Here is a 20,321-nt window from a genome sequence, read left to right as displayed (position 1 = left end):
CTCTGCACCCCCTCCTGCACTCACTCTCTGCAACCCCCTCCTGCACTCACTCTCTGCACCCCCTCCTGCACTCACTCTCTGCACCCCCTCCTGCACTCACTCTCTGCACCCCCTCCTGCACTCACTCTCTGCAACCCCCTCCTGCACTCACTCTCTGCACCCCCTCCTGCACTCACTCTCTGCACCCCCTCCTGCACTCACTCTCTGCAACCCCCTCCTGCACTCACTCTCTGCACCCCCTCCTGCACTCACTCTCTGCACCCCCTCTTCTGCCCACCATCCCCCGCCCTCCTCTCGTGCACTCCCCCCACTAACCACGACCTGCCCGGGGAGGAGGGGGGAAGTTACACACGCACCTTACCGGGTAATTAATGAGAAACCTTAGAATGTGCCGGGTTGATAATGGTCTCACAGTATAAGAAAGACGGTAGAAGCAAAAAAACAATAAAAAGAAAAAAATATCCTTCGAGCCGGATTTGAACCAGCGACCTAAGGATCTCTGACTTTGCACTACAGTCCTCCGCTCTACCAACTGAGCTATCGAAGGGGCTGGGATACCGCACCTGACCCTGTTTTTTTCTCCATCTCATGCAAGCACACCTGCTGATCTCACTGCAGCAATGGAGATGCAGGTCTGTGTTTTAGAAAATGAGTGACCATCAGATGGTTCCAGGACAACTAACACAAGCACGCCGGGCATGGCCTTTCCTTTCCTTCACCAAACTAATGCATTGTGGGAGTTGTAGTTCTTCACTTCTTAGGATACAATTGAACGCACACACCTGAAAACAATGGTGTGTGATTCAAACAGGGGTCGAAGTGTATTAAAAAATACGGGAACAGTGATGCTGCGCCCATTATGGTGCGTTCAGTCAGTGTGGGTGCCAGGGTGCAACAAAAAAATTAAACATCCCGTTCGTTTTTTTGGTCTTTCACCTCCACGTGCAGCTTAAATGTAAGATAAATTTAGTTAAAATAATTTTTGTGCCACGAGGTCCCACCCTGTGACAGAAAGCACTGTGAATACGTCAGTCATTTTTTAAAAACTTTATTACACACAGTATAAGAAAGACTGCTACAAAATGTGCAAAAGCGGTTAAGATAAAATGGTGCTTCCAAAATGTAGATTTTAGCAACGTTCCGACTGTACATAATGCAGTTTTGATATATATATATATATATATATATACATATCAGTCCTTTAAAAGCACACATGTGACAGCTCAGCTAGTAACTCCCTTGCAATATCACTCCAAACTATCAGTCTGTGTCATCAGGAAGCTCCAGTGGCTCCATCAGTTAAAGCCAATGCCTGCATTTCTTTCAGGCCAGCAGGCAGCCTGGCAGGAAGACCTGTTTTTTATTTAGATATTGCCTTAGGGTCTCCTTCTCGATTTCAGAAAGTGAAGATATTCTTCCAAACAGAACAGTGGCACTAGGTTCGAGGGGTATAGAGCAGTCCAATTCATGGCGAGGAGGTAAGGAGGCTTCCTCAGGTTTCTGAATGAACTGGAGTTCCGTGTATGATGCTAGTGGTACCACATTCAGTTCCCTTGGTCCTGGAAGTTTCCTTAGGAGCCCAACAGTCTTGATGTACGGATTGTACGGATTGTGGCTGATAAGCCAAGAAAGTCCTAAAATCATCACGTGGTTAAGAGAGGTCAAAAGATAGGATCTTTTGATGTTTTCTAAAGGTCAACCTTAAGGGAGGGGTCATCTCTTTACCAGGTCCAGAGTTCAATGGTTTTCCATCTATTTTATGGACCTGAGCAGGGGGTTCCTTGGGGGTTTGGGGTATTTGCCTTTCTTGTGCCCATGTTTCCTCCAGATACAACCCGCTTGCCCCACTGTCCAATAAGGCCAACACCTTTTCATTCTGTCCATTAGGAAGTTCCAGAAGTATGGCCAAGAGGAACAGGGGAGTAACCAGTTCTCTGGAGGAACAAGTAGAAGGGTTTACTGACTTTTCCATCCTCTCCCCTCTTACAGAGGACAGGATCTGGTGTTTCCCGGAACTTTCTGTAGACTTGTGGGACAATTGGGTATTAGATGACCAGAAGAGCTGCAGTACATATATAATCCCTGCTTTCTTCTATATTCTCGTTCTGCCTCAGTCAAAGATCCACGAGCTAGCCCAATTTGCTTAGGCTCCTCTCCTGAAGATGAAGGATTCTCGGGAACAGGCGTGTCAATCTTTATGGCACTGAGACAAGTTGTTCCTGGGGTTTGCTGAACAAGGGCGCTGTATCTTTCATATCTGCGTTTATTGAGTCGGTGTTCAATGGACAAGGCCTTATCGATTAACGCTGCCATTGCTTTTGTGCCTGGCGAATGTACCAGTTCATCTTTTATTTTCTCACGAAGGCCCTGTGTGGGACAATTGCGGATTAGATGACCAAAAAAGCTGCAGTGCATACATAATCCATGCTTTCTTGTATATTCTCGTTCTGCCACACACAGTGCTCGGCGATCTAGCCCAGTTTGCATAGGCTCCTCTCCTGAAGATGAAGGATTTTCAGAAACAGGAGTGTCAATCTTTAGAGCCCTGAGACAATTAAGTTCTGTGGTTTGCTGAAAAAGGGCCCTGCGCCTTTCATGTCTGAGTTCATTGAGTTGGTGTTCAATGGACAAGGCCAGATAAATTAACAATGCAATTGTTTCTGTGCCCTGCAAATGTACCAGTTCATCTTTTATTTTCTCTTGAAGGCCCTAGGGAAAGAGAATAACCACAGTCTGTTCCACCTATGTAGTTTCAGCTGATAACTAGTAGAAGTGAGTGATGTATTGCAGAACATCTTCATCACCCTGCTGAATGTCGCAAAGAGCTTCTTCAGCTGAAGTCTCTAAACCAGGACTTTCAATCATCCGTTTAAAGGCTGTGAGAAAGGTTGCATAGTCAGAAAGGCTTGGATCTTCTGCATCTGCCAATGGGGTTGCCCATGCTAATCAACACAAAAAAGTATGGGGTTCACCAATGATACAGAGCTAAAACCACGGGAGATTATCCACGGGCTCCTAGACCTCGCTGGGTGTCAAAAAGTGGCGTGTGAGTGCTGTAGGATGGTGGTGAGTGAGGGGAGGGGGTATTTCCTTTACGGACTAGGTGGTCTCACACACTATATAGTGTCATGCTTCATCATTTGACCACCTAGCCCCACCCAGGTAGGACCGTGCCATCTGGGCGGACTCAACCTCACCGTTAAAGGAACGTGAGGGAGTGCGTAAATATATTTTATCTGGAGTTAGTGGGATCCAGCTAAGCTAAGGGAAGATATAAAAACACCTAGGCAGTTACCAGTGTGTAATCTACACTTTTAATAGTGGTGTCTGCTGGTGTATTAAAAACAAGGATTGGACACCTCAGTGAGAGTAAGGACTCACTGGGTCGCCTATCTAAAAATTGTCCGACAGTGTAGAATTACAATAGGTTGCAATAGGCAAGCATAGGTCTAGGTGCAACACAAACCATATACTCCAAAAGTGGAATGTGAATCACAAATGGACCCCAGATCTATGGGAGCTTGTAGAGGGTCACTGGGACTGTAAGAAAACTGTCAGGGTGCCCAAGATACCCCACCCCAAGACCCTGAAAAGTAGGAGTAAAGTACACCTACTACCCCAGAAGAGCACAATAGTCGTGATAGGGGGATTCTGCAAGAACAACAAACACCAGCAATGCACTGAAAACTGATTCCTGGACCTGAGGACCTGCAAAGCAAGGGGACCAAGTCCAATAGTCGCGACAGTGTCCTGGGGGGCAAGGAGCCCAGAATACCCCGGTTAAAGGTGCAAGGAAGCTGCCTCCGGATGGAAGAAGCTTGGAGTTCTGCAAGAAATAAGAGGACTAGGAACTTCTCCTTTGGATGGAAGATGTCCCACGTTGCGATGAAGCTTGCAGAGGTGTTCCCACGCAGAAATACGCAAACAAGCCTTGCTAGCTGCAATGGTTGCGGTAGAGGTTTTTGGGTGCTGCTGAGGACCAGGAAGGACCAGGATGTCACCTTTTGGAGGAGGAGACAGAGGGGGCGCTCCGCAACTCAGAGAGTTCTCACAGAAGCAGGCAGCACCCCAACAGGCACTTGGAAGATTAGTGAACTGGAGTCCATGCGAAGTTACAAAGGTGGGTCCCACAACGTCGGAGGCCAACTCAGCGGGTTGTGCACTACAGGACGGAGTGCTGGGGACCCAGGCTAGGCTGTGCATGAAGGAAATCCTGGAAGAGTGCACAGGAGCCGGAGTAGCTGCAAATCACGCAGTACACAGGTTTGCAGTCTAGCGTGGGGAGGCAAGGACTTACCTCCACCAAACTTGGACTGAAGAGTCACTGGACTGTGGGAGTCACTTGGACAGAGTTGCTGTGTTCCAGGGACCACACTCGTCAGGATGAGAGGGGACCCAGAGGACCGGTGATGCAGTCTTTTGGTGCCTGCGTTAGCAGGGGGAAGATTCCATCGACCCACAGGAGATTTCTTCAGAGCTTCTGGTGCAGGGTGAAGGAAGGCTACCCCCAGAGCATGCACCACCTGGAAACAGTTGAGAAAGCCGGCAGGATGAGGCGCTACAATGTTGCTGGTAGTCGTCTTGCTACTTTGTTGCGGTTTTTCAGGTGTCCTGGAGCAGTCAGCGTTCGATCCTTGGTAGAAGTTGAAGAGGGAGATGCAGAGGAACTCTGGTGAGCTCTTGCATTCGTTATCTGAAGAATTCCCAAAAGCAGAGACCCTAAATAGCCAGAAAATGAGGTTTGGCTACCAAGAAAGGAGGATTGGCTACCAAGAAAGATAAGAGCCTATCAGAAGGGGTCTCTGACGTCACCTGCTGGCACTGGCCACTCAGAGCAGTCCAGTGTGCCCCCAACACCTCTGTTTCCAAGATGGCAGAAGTCTGGGACACACTGGAGGAGCTCTGGGCACCTCCCCTGGGAGGTACTGACCAGGGGAGTGGTCACTCCCCTTTCCTTTGACCAGTTTCGCACTAGAGCAGGGCTGGGGGATCCCTGAACTGGTGTAGACTGGCTTATGCAGAGATGGGCACCATCTGTGCCCATCAAAGCATTTCCAGAGGCTGGGGGAGGCTACTCCTCCCCAACCCTTCACACCTATTTCCAAAGGGAGAGGGTGTAACACCCTCTCTCAGAGGAAATCCTTTGTTCTGCCTTCCTGGGCCAGGGCTGCCTGGACCCCAGGAGGGCAGAAACTTGTCTGAGGGGTTGGCAGCAGCTGCAGCTGCAGTGGAAACCCCCAGAAAGGCAGTTTGGCAGTACCCGGGTTCTGTGCTAGAGACCTGGAGGATCATGGAATTGTCACCCCAATACCAGGATGGTATTGGGGTGACAATTCCATGATCTTAGACATGTTACATGGCCATGTTCGGAGTTACCATTGTGAAGCTATACATAGGTAGTGACCTATGTATAGTGCACGCGTGTAATGGTGTCCCCGCACTCACAAAGTCCGGGGAATTTGCCCTGAACAATGTGGGGGCACCTTGGCTAGTGCCAGGGTGCCCACACACTAATAAACTTGGCACCCAACCTTCACTAAGTGAAGGTTAGACATATAGGTGACTTATAAGTTACTTATGTGCAGTGGTAAATGGCTGTGAAATAACGTGGAAGTTATTTCACTCAGGCTGCAGTGGGAGGCCTGTGTAAGAATTGTCAGAGCTCCCTATGGGTGGCAAAAGAAATTCTGCAGCCCATGGGGATCTCCTGGAACCCCAATACCCTGGGTACCTCAATACCATATACAAGGGAATTTTATGGGTGTACCAGAATGCCAATGTGAATTGGTAAATTTAGTCACTAGCCTGCAGTGACAAATTTGGAAAGCAGAGAGAGCATAAACACTAAGGTTCTGGTTAGCAGAGCCTCAGTGATACAGTTAGGCACCACAGAGGGAACACATACAGGGCACATACTATGAGCACTGGGGCCCTGCCTGGCAGGGTCCCAGTGACACAAGGGCTAAAACAACATACATACAGTGAAATATGGGGGTAACATGCCAGGCAAGATGGTACTTTCCTACACAATCCCCCCCACCCCCCAAACAAAGGACAATAAGACTAGCCATGACCTGATGAGTCTTCATTGTCCAAGTGGAAATATCTGGAGAGTCCATCTGCATTGGAGTGGGTACTCCCAGGTATATGTTCCACTGTATAGTCCATTCCCTGTAGAGATATGGACCACCTCAACAATTTTGGATTTTCACCTTTCATTTGTTTTAGCCAAAGTAGAGGTTTGTGGTCTGTCTGAACAATAAAGTGAGTGCCAAACAGGTATGGCCTCAACATTTTCAGTGCCCAGACCACAGCAAAGACCTCCCTCTCTATGGCAGACCACCGCTTTTCTCTAGGGGTCAACCTTCTGCTGATAAAAGCAACTGGTTGATCCTGTCCCTCAGAATTCAGTTGTGATAAGACTGCCCCTACCCCTAATTCAGATGCATCAGTCTGAACAATGAATTTCTTGGAGTAACACTGGCTTTTTACGACAGGTGCAGAGCACATGGCCTGTTTGAGCTCTTCAAAAGCTTTCTGACAGCTAGCTGTCCATAACACCTTTTTAGGCATTTTCTTACTTTGTGAGATCATTAAGAGGGGCTGCTATGGAGCCATAGTTTTTAATGAATCTCCTGTAATACCCTGTGAGGCCTAAAAAGGCTCTCACCTAGGTCTGAGTTGTAGGGGGAGCCCAATCCATGATTGTCTGGATTTCCCCCCCCCTGTAGTGGTGCAATCTGTTCTCCACCTACCAGATGGCCCAGATAAACCACTTTCCCCTGCCCTATCTGGCACTTTGAGGCCTTGATAGTGAGGCCTGCCTTTTGCAGGGCCCCCAAAACTTCCCAAAGGTGGACCAGGTGCTCATCCCAGGTTGAGCTAAAGACAGTAATATCATCAAGATATGCTGCACTGAAAGCTTCCAACCCTTGCAGGACTGTGTTCACCAACCTCTGAAAAGTGGCAGGTGCATTTTTCAAACCAAAGGGCATTACTGTGAATTGGTAGTGCCCTCCTATAGTAAAAGATGCAGTCTTTGGTTTAGCATCTTCTGCCAATCTGATCTGCCAATACCCTGCAGTCAGATCAAAAAGTGCTAAGATACTTGGCAGATGCCAGTGTATCAATGAGCTCATCTGCCCTGGGTATAGGCTGAGCATCAGTTTTAGTTACCTGATTGAGACCTCTGTAGTCTACACAAAACCTCATCTCCCTCTTTCCATCTTTGGTGTGAGGTTTTGGTACAAGCACCACTGGGCTAGCCCGTGGGCTTTCAGAAGGTTCAATCACTCCCAGATCCAACATTTTCTGCACCTCTTGTTTAATGCAGTCTCTGGCATGGTCAGGCTGCCTATAAATTGTACTTTTGACAGGCAGGCTGTCTCCAGTGTCAATTGTGTGTTCACACCAGGATGTGGTACCTGGTGCAATTGAAAAGAGGTCAGAAAATTGTCCTGGGAGATTGATGCAGTTGTCTTTCTGTTCTGCATTCAGACAATCTTCCAAAACTACTCCCTCCACTAAGGCATCCGCTTCAGTGGTGGAGAAGAGATCAGGAAGAGGGTCACTCTCTTCTTCCTGTCCCTCATCTTTTGCCATGAGCAGGGTGAGATCAGCCCTGTCATAGTAGGGTTTTAGGCGGTTGACATGAATCACCCTAAGGGGACTCCTGGCAGTGCCCAGGTCTACCAAATAGGCAAATAGGTAACCTCACCCTTCTTCTCAACAATTAGATGGGGTCTTGGAGTGCTCTTGGGGCCACATGCTCCAATACCCACACCTTCTGTCCTGGTTGGTACTGGATCAGAACAGCCTTCTGGTCATGCCATTGCTTTTGCAGCTCCTGGCTGGCCTGAAGGTTCTTACTGGCCTTTTTCATGTACTCAGCCATTCTGGATCTTAGGCCAAGTACATAATCCACTATGTCCTGTTTAGGAGCTTTTAAAGGTTGTTCCCAACCCTCCTTCACAAGAGTGAGTGGACCTCTTACAGGGTGCCCAAAGAGGAGTTCAAAGGGGCTGAAGCCCACTCCTTTCTGGGGTACCTCCCTATAAGCAAAAAGGAGGCAAGGTAACAGGACATCCCATCTCCTCCTGAGTTTTTCAGGGTGTCCCATTATCATTCATTTGAGAGTTTTATTAAACCTCTCAACCAGTCCATTAGTCTGTGGATGGTAAGGGGTGGTGAACTTGTAGGTAACACCACACTCCTTCCACATTGCTTTCAAGTATGCAGACATGAAGTTGCTACCTCTGTCTGATACTACCTCTTTAGGAAAACCCACCCTGGAAAAGATTCCTAGGAGGGCCTTTTCCACTGCAGGGGCTGTAGTGTTCCTTAAAGGTATGGCTTCAGGGTATCTAGTGGCATGGTCCACAACCACCAAGATAAATCTATTGCCTGAAGCAGTAGAAGGGCCAAGGGGGGCAACTATGTCAACCCCTACCCTTTCAAAGGGCTTCCCCAACCACTGGTAGTGGAATTAGGGGGACCTTTGGAGTGCCACCTGTCTTGCCACTGGCTTGGCAGGTCACACAAGACTTGCAAAAATCTTTGGTGTCCTCTGACATGCGTGGCAAATGAAACAAGGGAACAAGTCTTTCCCAAGTTTTGATCTGGCCCAAATGCCCAGCCAAAGGAATGTCATGTGCTAGAGTTAGAAGAAATTCTCTGTACTGCAGGGGAATGACCAATCTCCTGGCTGCTCCAGGTTTTGGGTCCCTTGCCTCTGTGTACAGGAGGTTATTTTCCCAGTATACTCTATAGCTGTCACTGACATCCCCATTTTGCTGTTTGACAGCTTGCTGTCTGAGACCCTCTAATGTGGGACAGGTTTGCTGTGCCACACTCAGCTCTTCCCTTGCAGGCCCCCCTCCACCCAAAAGCTCAGCAGTGTCTGCTGCCAGCTCATCTGGTGAAGGTTCTGCACAGGGAGGAAATTCCTCTTCCTCTGAAGGACAATCATCTGTAGAGGGGGGGTAGTGGGTAGGGATTTACCCTTGCTAACCCTAGCTGTAGGGAGTACTTGGTCCATTGTTCCAGGATCCAAGTTACCCTGTCCTTTTTGCTTTTTGGCCTGAGCCTTGGTTAAAGCAAAAATATGCCCTGGAATGCCCAGCATTGCTGCATGGGCCTCCAACTCCACTTCTGCCCAAGCTGATGTCTCTAAATCATTCCCTAGTAGACAGTCTACAGGTAAATCTGAGGCAACCACAACTTTCTTTGGACCAGTAACCCCCCCCCAGTTGAGATTCACAACAGCCATGGGGTGGCTAAGAGTGTTGTTATGAGCGTCTGTCACTTGGTACTGCGGACCAAGTAGGTGTTGTTCAGGGTGGACCAGTTTCTCTATCACTATAGTTACACTGGCTCCTGTGTCCCTGTAGGCCTGAACCTCAACACCATTTATTAGGGGAAGTTGTTTGTACTTATCCATATTAAGGGGACAAGCAACCAAGGTGGCAAAAATCAATGGGACCTTCAGAGACTAAAACTGCCTCTGTGGTCTTCCTAACAAGACCAACCCCAACTACATTGCCAATAGTGAGCCTAGCTATACCCTTGGATTGGCTATTAGTAGATTTCCCACCACCACTGCTATTACTAGGGGCACTAGAATTTGCAGCAGGGGTTGTGGTGGTGGGAGATTTGGTGTTTTTCTTTGGACAACTGGAATCAGTTGCCCAATGGCCTTTGACTTTACACAAATAACACCAAGGCTTTTTTGGTTGATTGTTGGAAGAGGATTTGGACCCACCACCCCTAGAGGATTTTTGTGGGCCTGATGAAGACTCAGTATGTTTACTTTTGTCCCCACCCTTGTCAGAAGACTTACAATCCTTCTTCTTGCCATCCTTGTCACCCCCTGTATGAACTTTTCTGTTCACCCTTGTTCTGACCCACTTGTCTGCCTTCTTTCTCAATTCTTTGGGAGAGGTCAGATCCGAGTCCACTAGGTATTGGTGCAACAAGTCAGACACACAGTTGTTCAGAATATGCTCTCTCAGAATAAGATTATACAGGCTTTCATAGTCAGATACCTTACTGCCATGTAACCACCCTTCCAAGGCCTTCACTGAACAGTTCACAAAATCTGTCCAGTCTGGAGAGGACTCTTTTCTGGTGTCTCTGAACTTAATCCTGTATTGTTCAGTGGTTAAGCCAAATCCATCCAAGAGTGAATCCTTCAATACTGTGTAGGTGTTAGCTTCACTTTCTCTAACAGTAAGGAGCCTATCCCTACCCTTTCCAGTGAAAGATAGCCACACAATAGCAGCCCACTGCCTTTGAGGGACCAACTGTACCAAATAGGCCCTCTCAAGTGCAGCAAACCACTTGTTGATGTCACCCCCCTCCTTGTAAGGGGGGGACTATCAGGTGCAGATTCCTGGAATCATGTTCTCTAACAGGATTACTATCAGGAATACTGCTGCTGCCACCATGGGGTCCTAACCCCAACCTCTGTCTTTCCTTCTCAATGTCTAGGGATTCCCTATCTAAGGCCAGCTGTTGCTGTTTAAGCTTCAGTCTGTTCTCTTCAACCCTCAACTTTTTGAGTTCCCTTTCTAACAAGTTATCTTCCTTATGCGTTGACACAGATGACAAATTGGAAACTGTCTGGACCCTGGTAACCTGGCGTCTAGGAATAAAGGATGCCCTACTGTGATGGGAACCTCCATCACTACCAGCATTACTAGGTGCCCTGCTAGGGGGCAGACCCTGTTCAGAACCCTCCCCACCCTTCTCAGGGAATTCTTCTGAGTCAGACTGGGAAGTTTCTACATGTTGTAACCTCTCATTTGATGGGCCAGCTTGGTTCTGGTTATCTACAACAAGCATGTTAAACAGAAACTCTTTTGTAGGGTTTTTTCCTATAACTAAACCTCCACCAAACTTGGACTGAAGAGTCACTGGACTGTGGGAGTCACTTGGACAGAGTTGCTGTGTTCCAGGGACCACGCTCATCAGGATGAGAGGGGACCCAGAGGACCGGTGATGCAGTCTTTTGGTGCCTGCGTTAGCAGGGGGAAGATTCCATCAACCCACGGGAGATTTCTTCTGAGCTTCTGGTGCAGGGTGAAGGCAGGCTACCCCCAGAGCATGCACCACCTGGAAACAGTCGAGAAAGCCGGTAGGATGAGGCGCTACAATGTTGCTGGTAGTCATCTTGCTACTTTGTTGCGGTTTTGCAGGTGTCCTTGAGCAGTCAGCGTTCGTTCCTTGGTAGAAGTCGAAGAGGGAGATGCAGAGGAACTCTGGTGAGCTCTTGCATTCGTTATCTGAAGAATTCCCCAAAGCAGAGACCCTAAATAGCCAGAAAAGGAGGTTTGGCTACCAAAAAAGGAGGATTGGCTACCAAGAAAGGTAAGAGCCTATCAGAGGGGGTCTCTGACGTCACCTGCTGGCACTGGCCACTCAGAGCAGTCCAGTGTACCTACAACACCTCTGTTTCCAAGATGGCAGAGGTCTGGGACACACTGGAGGAGCACTGGGCACCTCCCCTGGGAGGTACTGATCAGGGGAGTGGTCACTCCCCTTTCCTTTGTCCAGTTTCACGCCAGAGCAGGGCTGGGGGATCCCTGAACCGGTGTAGAATGGCTTATGCAGAGATGGGCACTGTCTGTGCCCATCAAAGCATATCCAGAGGCTGGGATAGGCTACTCCTCCCCAGCCCTTCACACCTATTTCCAAAGGGAGAGGGTGTAACACCCTCTCTCAGAGGAAATCCTTTGTTCTGCCTTCCTGGGCCAGGAATGCCTGGACCCCAGGAGGGCAGAATCCTGTCTGAGGGGTTGGCAGCAGCTGCAGTGGAAACCCCAGAAAGGCAGTTTGGCAGTACCCGGGTTCTGTGCTAGAGACCCGGGGGATCATGTTACATGGCCAGGTTCGGAGTTACCATTGTGACGCTATACATAGGTAGTGACCTATGTATAGTGCACGTGTGTAATGGTGTCCCCGCACTCACAAAGTCCGGGGAATTTGCCCTGAACAATGTGGGGGCACCTTGGCTAGTGCCAGGGTGCCCACACACTAAGTAACTTGGCACCCAACCTTCACTAAGTGAAGGTTAGACATATAGGTGACTTATAAGTTACTTAGGTGCAGTGGTAAATGGCTGTGAAATAAAATGGACGTTATTTCACTCAGGCTGCAGTGGCAGGCCTGTGCAAGAATTGTCAGACCTCCCTATGGGTGGCAAAAGAAATGCTGCAGCCCATAGGGATCTCCTGGAACCCCAATACCCTGGGTACCTCAGTACCATATACAAGGGAATTATATGGGTGTACCAGTATGCCAATGTGAATTGGTAAATTTAGTCACTAGCCTGCAGTGACAAATTTGGAAAGCAGAGAGCATAAACACTGAGGTTCTGGTTAGCAGAGCCTCAGTGATACAGTTAGGCACCACACAGGGAACACATATAGGGCACATACTATGAGTACTGGGGCCCTGCCTGGCAGGGTCCCAGTGACACAAGGGCTAAAACAACATATATACAGTGAAATATGGGGGTAACATGCCAGGCAAGATAGTACTTTCCTACAGCACTGTCCTACCTGGGTGGGGCTAGGTGGTCAAATGATGAAGCATGACACTATATAGTGTGTGAGACCACCTAGTCTGTAGAGGAAATACCCCCTCCCCTCACTCATCACCATCCCACAGCACTCACACTCCACTTTTTGATACCCAGTGAGGTCTAGGAGCCAGTGGATAATCTCCCGTGGTTTTAGCTCCGTATCATTGGTGAACCCCATACGTTTTTTGTGTTGATTGGCTTTATATGTAGGGAGCTAGTATGGGTCGATTCCTACCAAATACATGGTTCCAATCTCCCTTAACTCTCCGGTTGTGATAGGGTTGCCCATGCTAATGCCAGGCCTGACAGGGCAGAAGACAAAGAATACTGTTAGGGATTCTAGAAATTATTTTAATTTGTTTGGATCGACAGAGAAACAAAGGGTTGCTGGAGAAATTAATGAAACAGCAGATGCTTTAGCAGTAAGGCTTGATGTAGGGCCACGTTTTCATTTCGCAGTTGTTGCAATTCCAAAGCTTGTTGTTGAACTGTCTGAATCAAAGCTTGTGCAGGATCCACCAGACCAGTCTGAGGTAATTCTTGTGAAACTACCATACTTCCACAGTCTGAGCATGAAGTTGGCCACTGAAATCTGTCAGGGTCCTCAGCAGACAAACTATTCGCAGTCTCAGAGCGATGGGAAAATCTGCGAGTCCAGGTTTTGACTGTCCTGTCTGCCAGAGGCAGGGACAACCCCTTTTGATAGCCACGATGCTGCCAACAGTGGATTGTATAAGCAGATCGTGCCCTTCAGAAGGAGCTCCCAAGAGGAAAAACCCAGAAGTGGAAAACACCTCTGATATCAATCAGAGGCTCCCGGAAGGCTGATGAGGACTGGTACTGATACAGACCAAGACTGCAGCACAGCTCAGCAGGCGCAGATAAGGCTAGTGAAAATGCTAGAACCAGGAGAATAGAAGGGTTCAGAACGGAAGCAACAGGAGTAAGAATCACCAGCAGGAGCAAGGAGCGACCAGGTAGAGCGAAGACACACCAGCAGGAGCTAGAAGTGTAGCAATGCAAAGGAGAAAGATAGTTCTGCTCCTTATATACCAACAAACAGGAAGTGACATAGAGGAAGAAGTGAGGCCGCCATGATGAATTGGAAAATGGTGGCAGGAATACATGATGGAGCCTCATTGATGGATTGGTTAAATAAAAACTCTTCCGAGGAATTCTGGGAAGAAGAAACTAGAGAGAGCAAGAATATGGCCCCCAAGGAGAGGAATGCCTCCAGCCCAGCTGATAGGCAAGGCATAGAATGGCCCTCTGCGGCCCCTTGCAGGACTCCCCAGACTGCAGGTAAGTGTTTAGGGCATTCCACTGATTAATGCAGGATGCCACGGAGGCAGTGGCGTGAGCTGCTGGTTGTGCTGTGACCTGTGGCGTGAGAGAAGGAGAAAGAGAAAGCCGGAAAACAGTGACAAAGAAAGAAAGCAGGAATAAAAAAGAACTTGAAAGAGTGAGATGAAGGGAATGGGAGTGTATTGTTGTAGATGAAAGAGGCATGTGGTGAAATCAAGACTAGCAGCTGTGTTTCAACATACCCGACAGCACCAGCATTGACTTTGAGGATGACTTTGGTCCTCTCCACTTATTCTTTTACAAAATGAGCACTGAATTGGGGTTATATAGCATGTGATTTTGATAATATTTATGACATTTATAATATTTCTACTTAATATAGACCTTCCCATGTAACTATGCGTGTTCCATCACAAAATGAGGTATGCTGGAAATCAGGGACACAGTTAATTAGTTTAAGTTTATAGCTAAGCCCAGGGTCTCCTTGTTTATCATGGATTATGTAGACCAAAGTTATCTTACAGTTTGAAGTACTCTCTCCTACAATGCCGGTGGTTCTCTTCCAGGCACTGGCTTGGTAGGAAGAGGCGGGGATCACAGTCAGTGCTGCAAAATTCAGAGCAGCAATGCAAAGGCTATGTGGTGTCATGCAGCCATTGTGGTTGAAGTGAACTATTCTGCACTATTTAGAAAGCCGTGACATGAAGACATGGTTGTAGGAATCAGTTTACTGCTACATCACCAGACTCATAAATGACTGTGTTAGCACCTTATGGAAGTGACATAATCTCTGGCTTCTGTCGTTCCTCATAAGAGGATGCTAAGCCATGATCAGCAGCTGTCGTAGGACTTTTGTTGTAGGAAAAAGACTGCTGGATTTTGGGTGGGAGCACCACCAAGCATGGGGGACTGATTCTGAGCCGCACTGTAAGATAGCTGTCGGTCTAACCCTCTCGGCTAGCTACCAGCACCTCACCAGAACGCAAGAGTAAAGGTGATTTGTGGCAGCCTATCGCATGACACTCCAAGACTGCTCAGGGAAGGTTGTGGTGGAACACATCTACGCCTTTCTCTCAGTTATACATGTCTCATACATGCAAAGATAAACAGAAGCAAGATTTGTTTCGATGCGTTTCATTGGAGCAACTACATCCTATGTAAAAAGGCATGAACTGCAGTTACCAGGATAATGAAACTCAACACTGTTAGCATGGTGACTAGAAAAGTGAAACAGAGGAAAAGTCCCACCATACTGTCACAATAGTGATTCTAAAATCCCTACTTGCACTACTAAGATTCTACATGAGAGCAATAGCAGTGTTCGCCCTAATTTGCCCACCTAGTTCCCAGAAGGAAACCCGTTCCCCATACCTGTGCTATAGGTAGAGAAGGCATCTGTTAGTCTGCTGAGAGTCCACTCACATGGATGAAGACAAGATGCAGAGTTTCAGCAGAAATTGCGATGACAACGTGCAGCATAAGATGGCTAGCTGGAATGTCCCTTCTGATGTGGTGAGGGCAGTGTGGTGTTTTATAATAAAACATGTTGTTGGTCTAAGAAGATGCCTGACGTGACAACACATATTTGTCTGTGTAGGGTAGACATTGTACTCTTTGGACTGGTAACACCTGGTAAACTATTGTGTGAAGCCTTGGGTTGAGCACGGAACGAAAATGTTATGCAAAGAAATGAAGAACAAATTCTGCATGGAAGGGCAACTGATCAATATAATAAAACATCTCCACTAAAATGAAGCTGTGCTAAAATAATAAGAGGAATAAACATGACATGTAACTAGGTGAAAGGGCACAGGCCCAGGGCTAAAATAACGTGCCCTTGTAAATTCTGAAATCAGGACACCCTACCCAGTGTTGGTGCAAAAGTGAAGGGGACTAAAATAAAAACCTAATATTAAAATTACCATTCCTACTTTAGCTACTAAAACCAAGCTAAAATATACCTACAAAAGAGATAAAAATGTCCATGTTGACAATAACAACAGACCATAGTGGAGTCAATTTAAAAAGGTCAAATTTAGAAGTTCCATAAAAAAACTTAGATACAAATTAAGGCCAAATTACAGAAGATCAACAATAATCGTGGTCATTTAAAAAGTTGCCAATCTCATAAATTGTTATTGAATCGAGGAAAGACATCACTTAGGGCAGGTGAAAGTAGGTTGGTTGACAAGGAAAGCGAGGGAGCATTCATGTTCCTGTGCTTCAGCCATAGTTCTGGCCAAGGCGGCAGCATCCCGTGCAGTGCCAGGTGTTGTAGCACCAAGAGCGACTTGATCGACAAGGGGCGGCTCATAGAAAGCTTCTTGTAGCAACCGCAATCTCATTGTGCACGTCTGGTAATGAACCCTCATCAAGGACACCAACAGACCCGCGTCCAAATAAGGTACGTACTGCATGGCGAGACACACTTCAGGTGCATGTTGGAATGGACACTACAAACATCAAAAGATGGACTGCACGCAATTCAGAACAAGTCTGAATGACAAAGAACAGTTGGACTCCAGTTCTTACAGGAGTAGTGCTCCAAACTACTGCAGCATTTGTTCATGACACAGTTGGGCTTGTGGGAGCGCCATCAGTCCTCCTTGTTGACATGGGACAGCCACTGCAAAGAAAAAGTAGCAACAGCAAAATGCAGCTAATTAATGTCAAACTAACAGGGAATCCCACAAAAAAACATGAAACAAATTGAGTGTATGGCTGAAGTTATTACTCCAAAGACAGAAAAGAATATCCTGACAAACCAGAACCAATAGCCTTATTAGTGCACAAAAATGTTTTGGAAAGTTGGTTTTTAAAATGGACTGTATCGCTGCAGATTACCTAGTCACTTCGAGAGCATAGATCTCACAGGCAGGTGTGAGTACCATGTGTTTTTTAAACAATAAAGCTTTCAGTCTGCTCAGCCTGTCAAAATTTACATTTGAAGAAGCAATGTGAGGCCACATTTCTGCTACTTTTATCTCTCACGTGGGGGGAAAAAGCACGTTCCTGCAGAAAGTCACAATTTAGGAGACTAAAACTGAGTAGGCAATTCCAGCTCGCATCCCACAACAGCTTTCTTCATTCAGCATCACATAACTCCCATTGAAGAGCACCTGGAATGCTGGATGAATCAAAGGGAAAGGAACATCCTTCAGATAACAAACTAAATTTGCTGCTGAAGCATTACACATCCCATGCAAGAACAGCTGTTTGCAAATCAGTGAATGGCTCACAGAAGTCTTGCATTCGCTTTCGCTAAGAAAGAACTCTTTCACACCATTGAAACACTTGTGCGTAAAGGGTAGCTCCCACTCCTCATGCATGTAACTATATCCTAACTTCTCAAATCTGCCTACAGGAATGTGCTTTAAATACAAGGTGAATTGAAGTGTTGAAATGGGCAGATTCAACCCTGTGTATTAACCAAACTGCTGATGGATTTTCCGCCCCAGCAGAAGGCAACTTTTCTAACTTTGCGATGTTGATCATAATATAAGTGAGGCCACATCCCTGATACTTTTATCTCTCGTGTGGGGGGGAATAAAATATGTCCGCAACACATTACGACCTCAGAGACTGAAATTGCGTAGGCAATTACTGGTCGCATACCGACACAACTTTGGTTGCTCAGCACCACAAAACGTCCATCCGAAAGTACATAAAATGCCGTTCGAATCACAGGGACAGGAGTACCCTTCAGAAAAAGGGCCAAGATTGCGACCCTTGCATTGCAAAGGCCGTGAAGTGACACCTGCTTGCAGATCATTGAATGACTAACAGTAGTCTCACATTCGCTTCCACTGAGAGAGACCTCTGTTTTGCGGTTTAAATACTTCTATTCAAAAGGCAACTCCCACTCTTCTTTAATATAGCTATCACCATCCACTCATATCTGCCCACAGCAAGATGTCTCAAGCATTTGGAAAAACAAAAAGTGGAAATGGGTAGATTTATAATGCCATGTAGGAGCCATACGGTTGACGGACTCTCTCCAACTGTAAAAGGCAACTTCTCTAACTTTTCTGTATGAAGCATGGTGAAACTCGCTTCCCTCTCAGCCATTGTCCATTGTTCCTTGGATGAGTTAAAAGCAGCAAACAAGTCACTACCGTTAATTTACTTCCATGGAACTCGGACGTTTTTCAAAGTCTGTAATGTCCGTTCTAACTGCATGATGGAACACAGCTGACTTTGCCTATGATATAAAAGGGACATGTCTGTCTGAATGATATCTATCGCAGACAACACTATGGGGGTCATTATGAACACGGTGGGAATCCCTGCCGTGTTCATGCTGGCGGTCTTATCACAGACTGCCAGCCCCCTTGAGACCCCGCCGGCTGAATAATAAACATTTTGATGGGCGGGTGGCCGGAAACAGTGTTTCCACCAGCCGGCCCAGGACATTGCCGACGGCTCCACAGCAGCACCCGTCGCGCAGATCCCTGCCCGTAAATCGGGCAGTGACCTGCGGGACAGGTCACTGCACGGGGGCCCCAGAGCACCCCTTCTGCCACCCCATCCCTTGTGGGTGAACCCGCCAGGGAATGGCTGGCGGAACAAGGGTTCTTTATCGGCAGGGCATCACTGCCTTGTCAGATGAAGAATTCCGCCATCGTCAGGCTGCCTGTCGGCGGTAGCCTGGGGGTGGTGGAAGGCCACCTGTGGCGGTCCCCACTGCCTTCATTATGTGGCGGTCGAGACTGCCATGCCAATGGCGGTAATTTCCACCAGCATGGTGGTCGAGACCACCAAGTTCATAATGAGGGCCTATGTTTGTCAGGGAATAAATCCTGTTGAACAGAGTATTCATGCCATTGTCGACAACAGCCGAAGCCTTTTCAAAGTTTTCCTTGTCTATCTGCCATAAACGCGCAGGAGCTTCTATCTGAGAAAGCTTCCAGATCTCATTATATATGGAATAGATTAATCTTTTAGAGCGTGGCTTTCTAGGACTTAACAAAAAGTCCTGCAAGTCCACATCTTCAGAAAGAGTGTTAAGATGTTCCTTAACTGCGGCTAACGTGTTAGTCTGTACCCACTGTTGGCACAGTTTACCCACACTGTATGTTGTAACTATACCCGTGTGTTGACCCGAGACAAAGCGAGGATCTGGTCGGCTAATTTTGAAACCCCCTGAGGAATTCACAAAACGTGTCTGACACCTATTCGTGTCCATTGGCCAAATTAACCACCCACCGGGTCTGGAAAGTGAAGAGTTATAGGTACCAGCCTGGACCTTTGCATCTAGTTCTTCCTCGGTGATATTCAGGAAGGATTGCCAATTATCAAACTTTGCCGGTGCGGGGATACTGGGCGTGTTCATTTCTTTTATTTTTGCTAACCCCAGACAGGACGTTTGCTGAATGGTGTCATTAAAAAAGATAATTTGCACAGGAATAAGGCACGTGCTAAACAAAGCTTCCCTACCCTGTATTTGCCAATCTTCTGTTCCTCACACACTCTTTACATCAGCAGTGTTCTTCCAGTATTTGTAACCTTCAACTGCAAGATGAGAAACAAAGGAGTCTGAATAAATCAGTTTTGTATCAGTTAGCAAATTTTTCCTAATTTTGGAAGGAGGTAACTTGAAATAATATGACTCTGCATTTTTTTTGTCATGCCCAGAAAATATGTGAATTTGGCTGAATAATGTTTTGGGCTCCCCACAGGTGGAATAGAACAGTGTTTCCACTGTGTGTAGTTAAATACTGGTCTATGTCTAATTGCACGGTGAAGGTAGTAATGCCCCCATTTGTTATAAAACAACATTTCCCCAATAATTGTTTGTATTTGTATATACATCATCACTTTCGAATACTAAATAGTCCTTCTTTTCAGTTAACATTGAATCAACTGTTTGGAGATCCCAATCATCAGACACAACACCAGGTGTAATTAGATCAGTCATAGAAATTTTGAAGACATATGGAATTTGAATGACCTCAGTAGGCCCGTATATATCAAATGGTACGTTGTCCCACACAATCCCATCAGGAATAGGAACAGCTGAAATGTTTACCAGAGACAAGTCTCTGCGGATCTTATGTGAGGAATGATATGGAGTTTTGACTTCATCCACAAGCTCAATAGATGAGCGTTCAGGAAGGTAATGACCATCTATAAGTAAAAAGAAAACAGTCATAAAACCAATCCAGATAAATAATGCAAAAAATGTCAAGCAGAACCATAAATAGTTCCTTAGGTGTATTAAATAGTTATGTTTAAGCCATAAATACACCTTACATGTCTTTGAAAAATTTTCAATCACAGGAGTGGATGAGTCTGAAGAAAGGTCATCAATCAATGAAATAACCAGAAGAAGTCTCTGCAAGTACAGGAGCAGACGCATTACCGGTGGATGGATCCACTTCGCATGGAGGCTCATAGTAGACAGTGTTGTCACTCTGTGTTGTGTTGTTGTAGA

The 20,321-nt window shown here is 46.8% G+C and overlaps 1 non-coding gene across 1 annotated transcript; it reads right to left on the bottom strand.

The window, feature by feature from the left end:
• Positions 1-461: 461 nt before the first annotated feature.
• TRNAY-GUA (transfer RNA tyrosine (anticodon GUA)) lies at positions 462-547 on the bottom strand. Its single transcript is given in 2 exon segments — positions 462-497; positions 511-547. It is a non-coding gene; the product is annotated as a tRNA-Tyr (tRNA).
• Between the last annotated feature and the right edge of the window lie 19,774 nt (positions 548-20,321).

The sequence above is a fragment of the Pleurodeles waltl genome, unplaced genomic scaffold, assembly GCF_031143425.1.
Source record: "Pleurodeles waltl isolate 20211129_DDA unplaced genomic scaffold, aPleWal1.hap1.20221129 scaffold_67, whole genome shotgun sequence".
Taxonomy (NCBI): domain Eukaryota; kingdom Metazoa; phylum Chordata; class Amphibia; order Caudata; family Salamandridae; genus Pleurodeles; species Pleurodeles waltl.
This window is presented reverse-complemented; position numbering and strand designations above follow the sequence as displayed.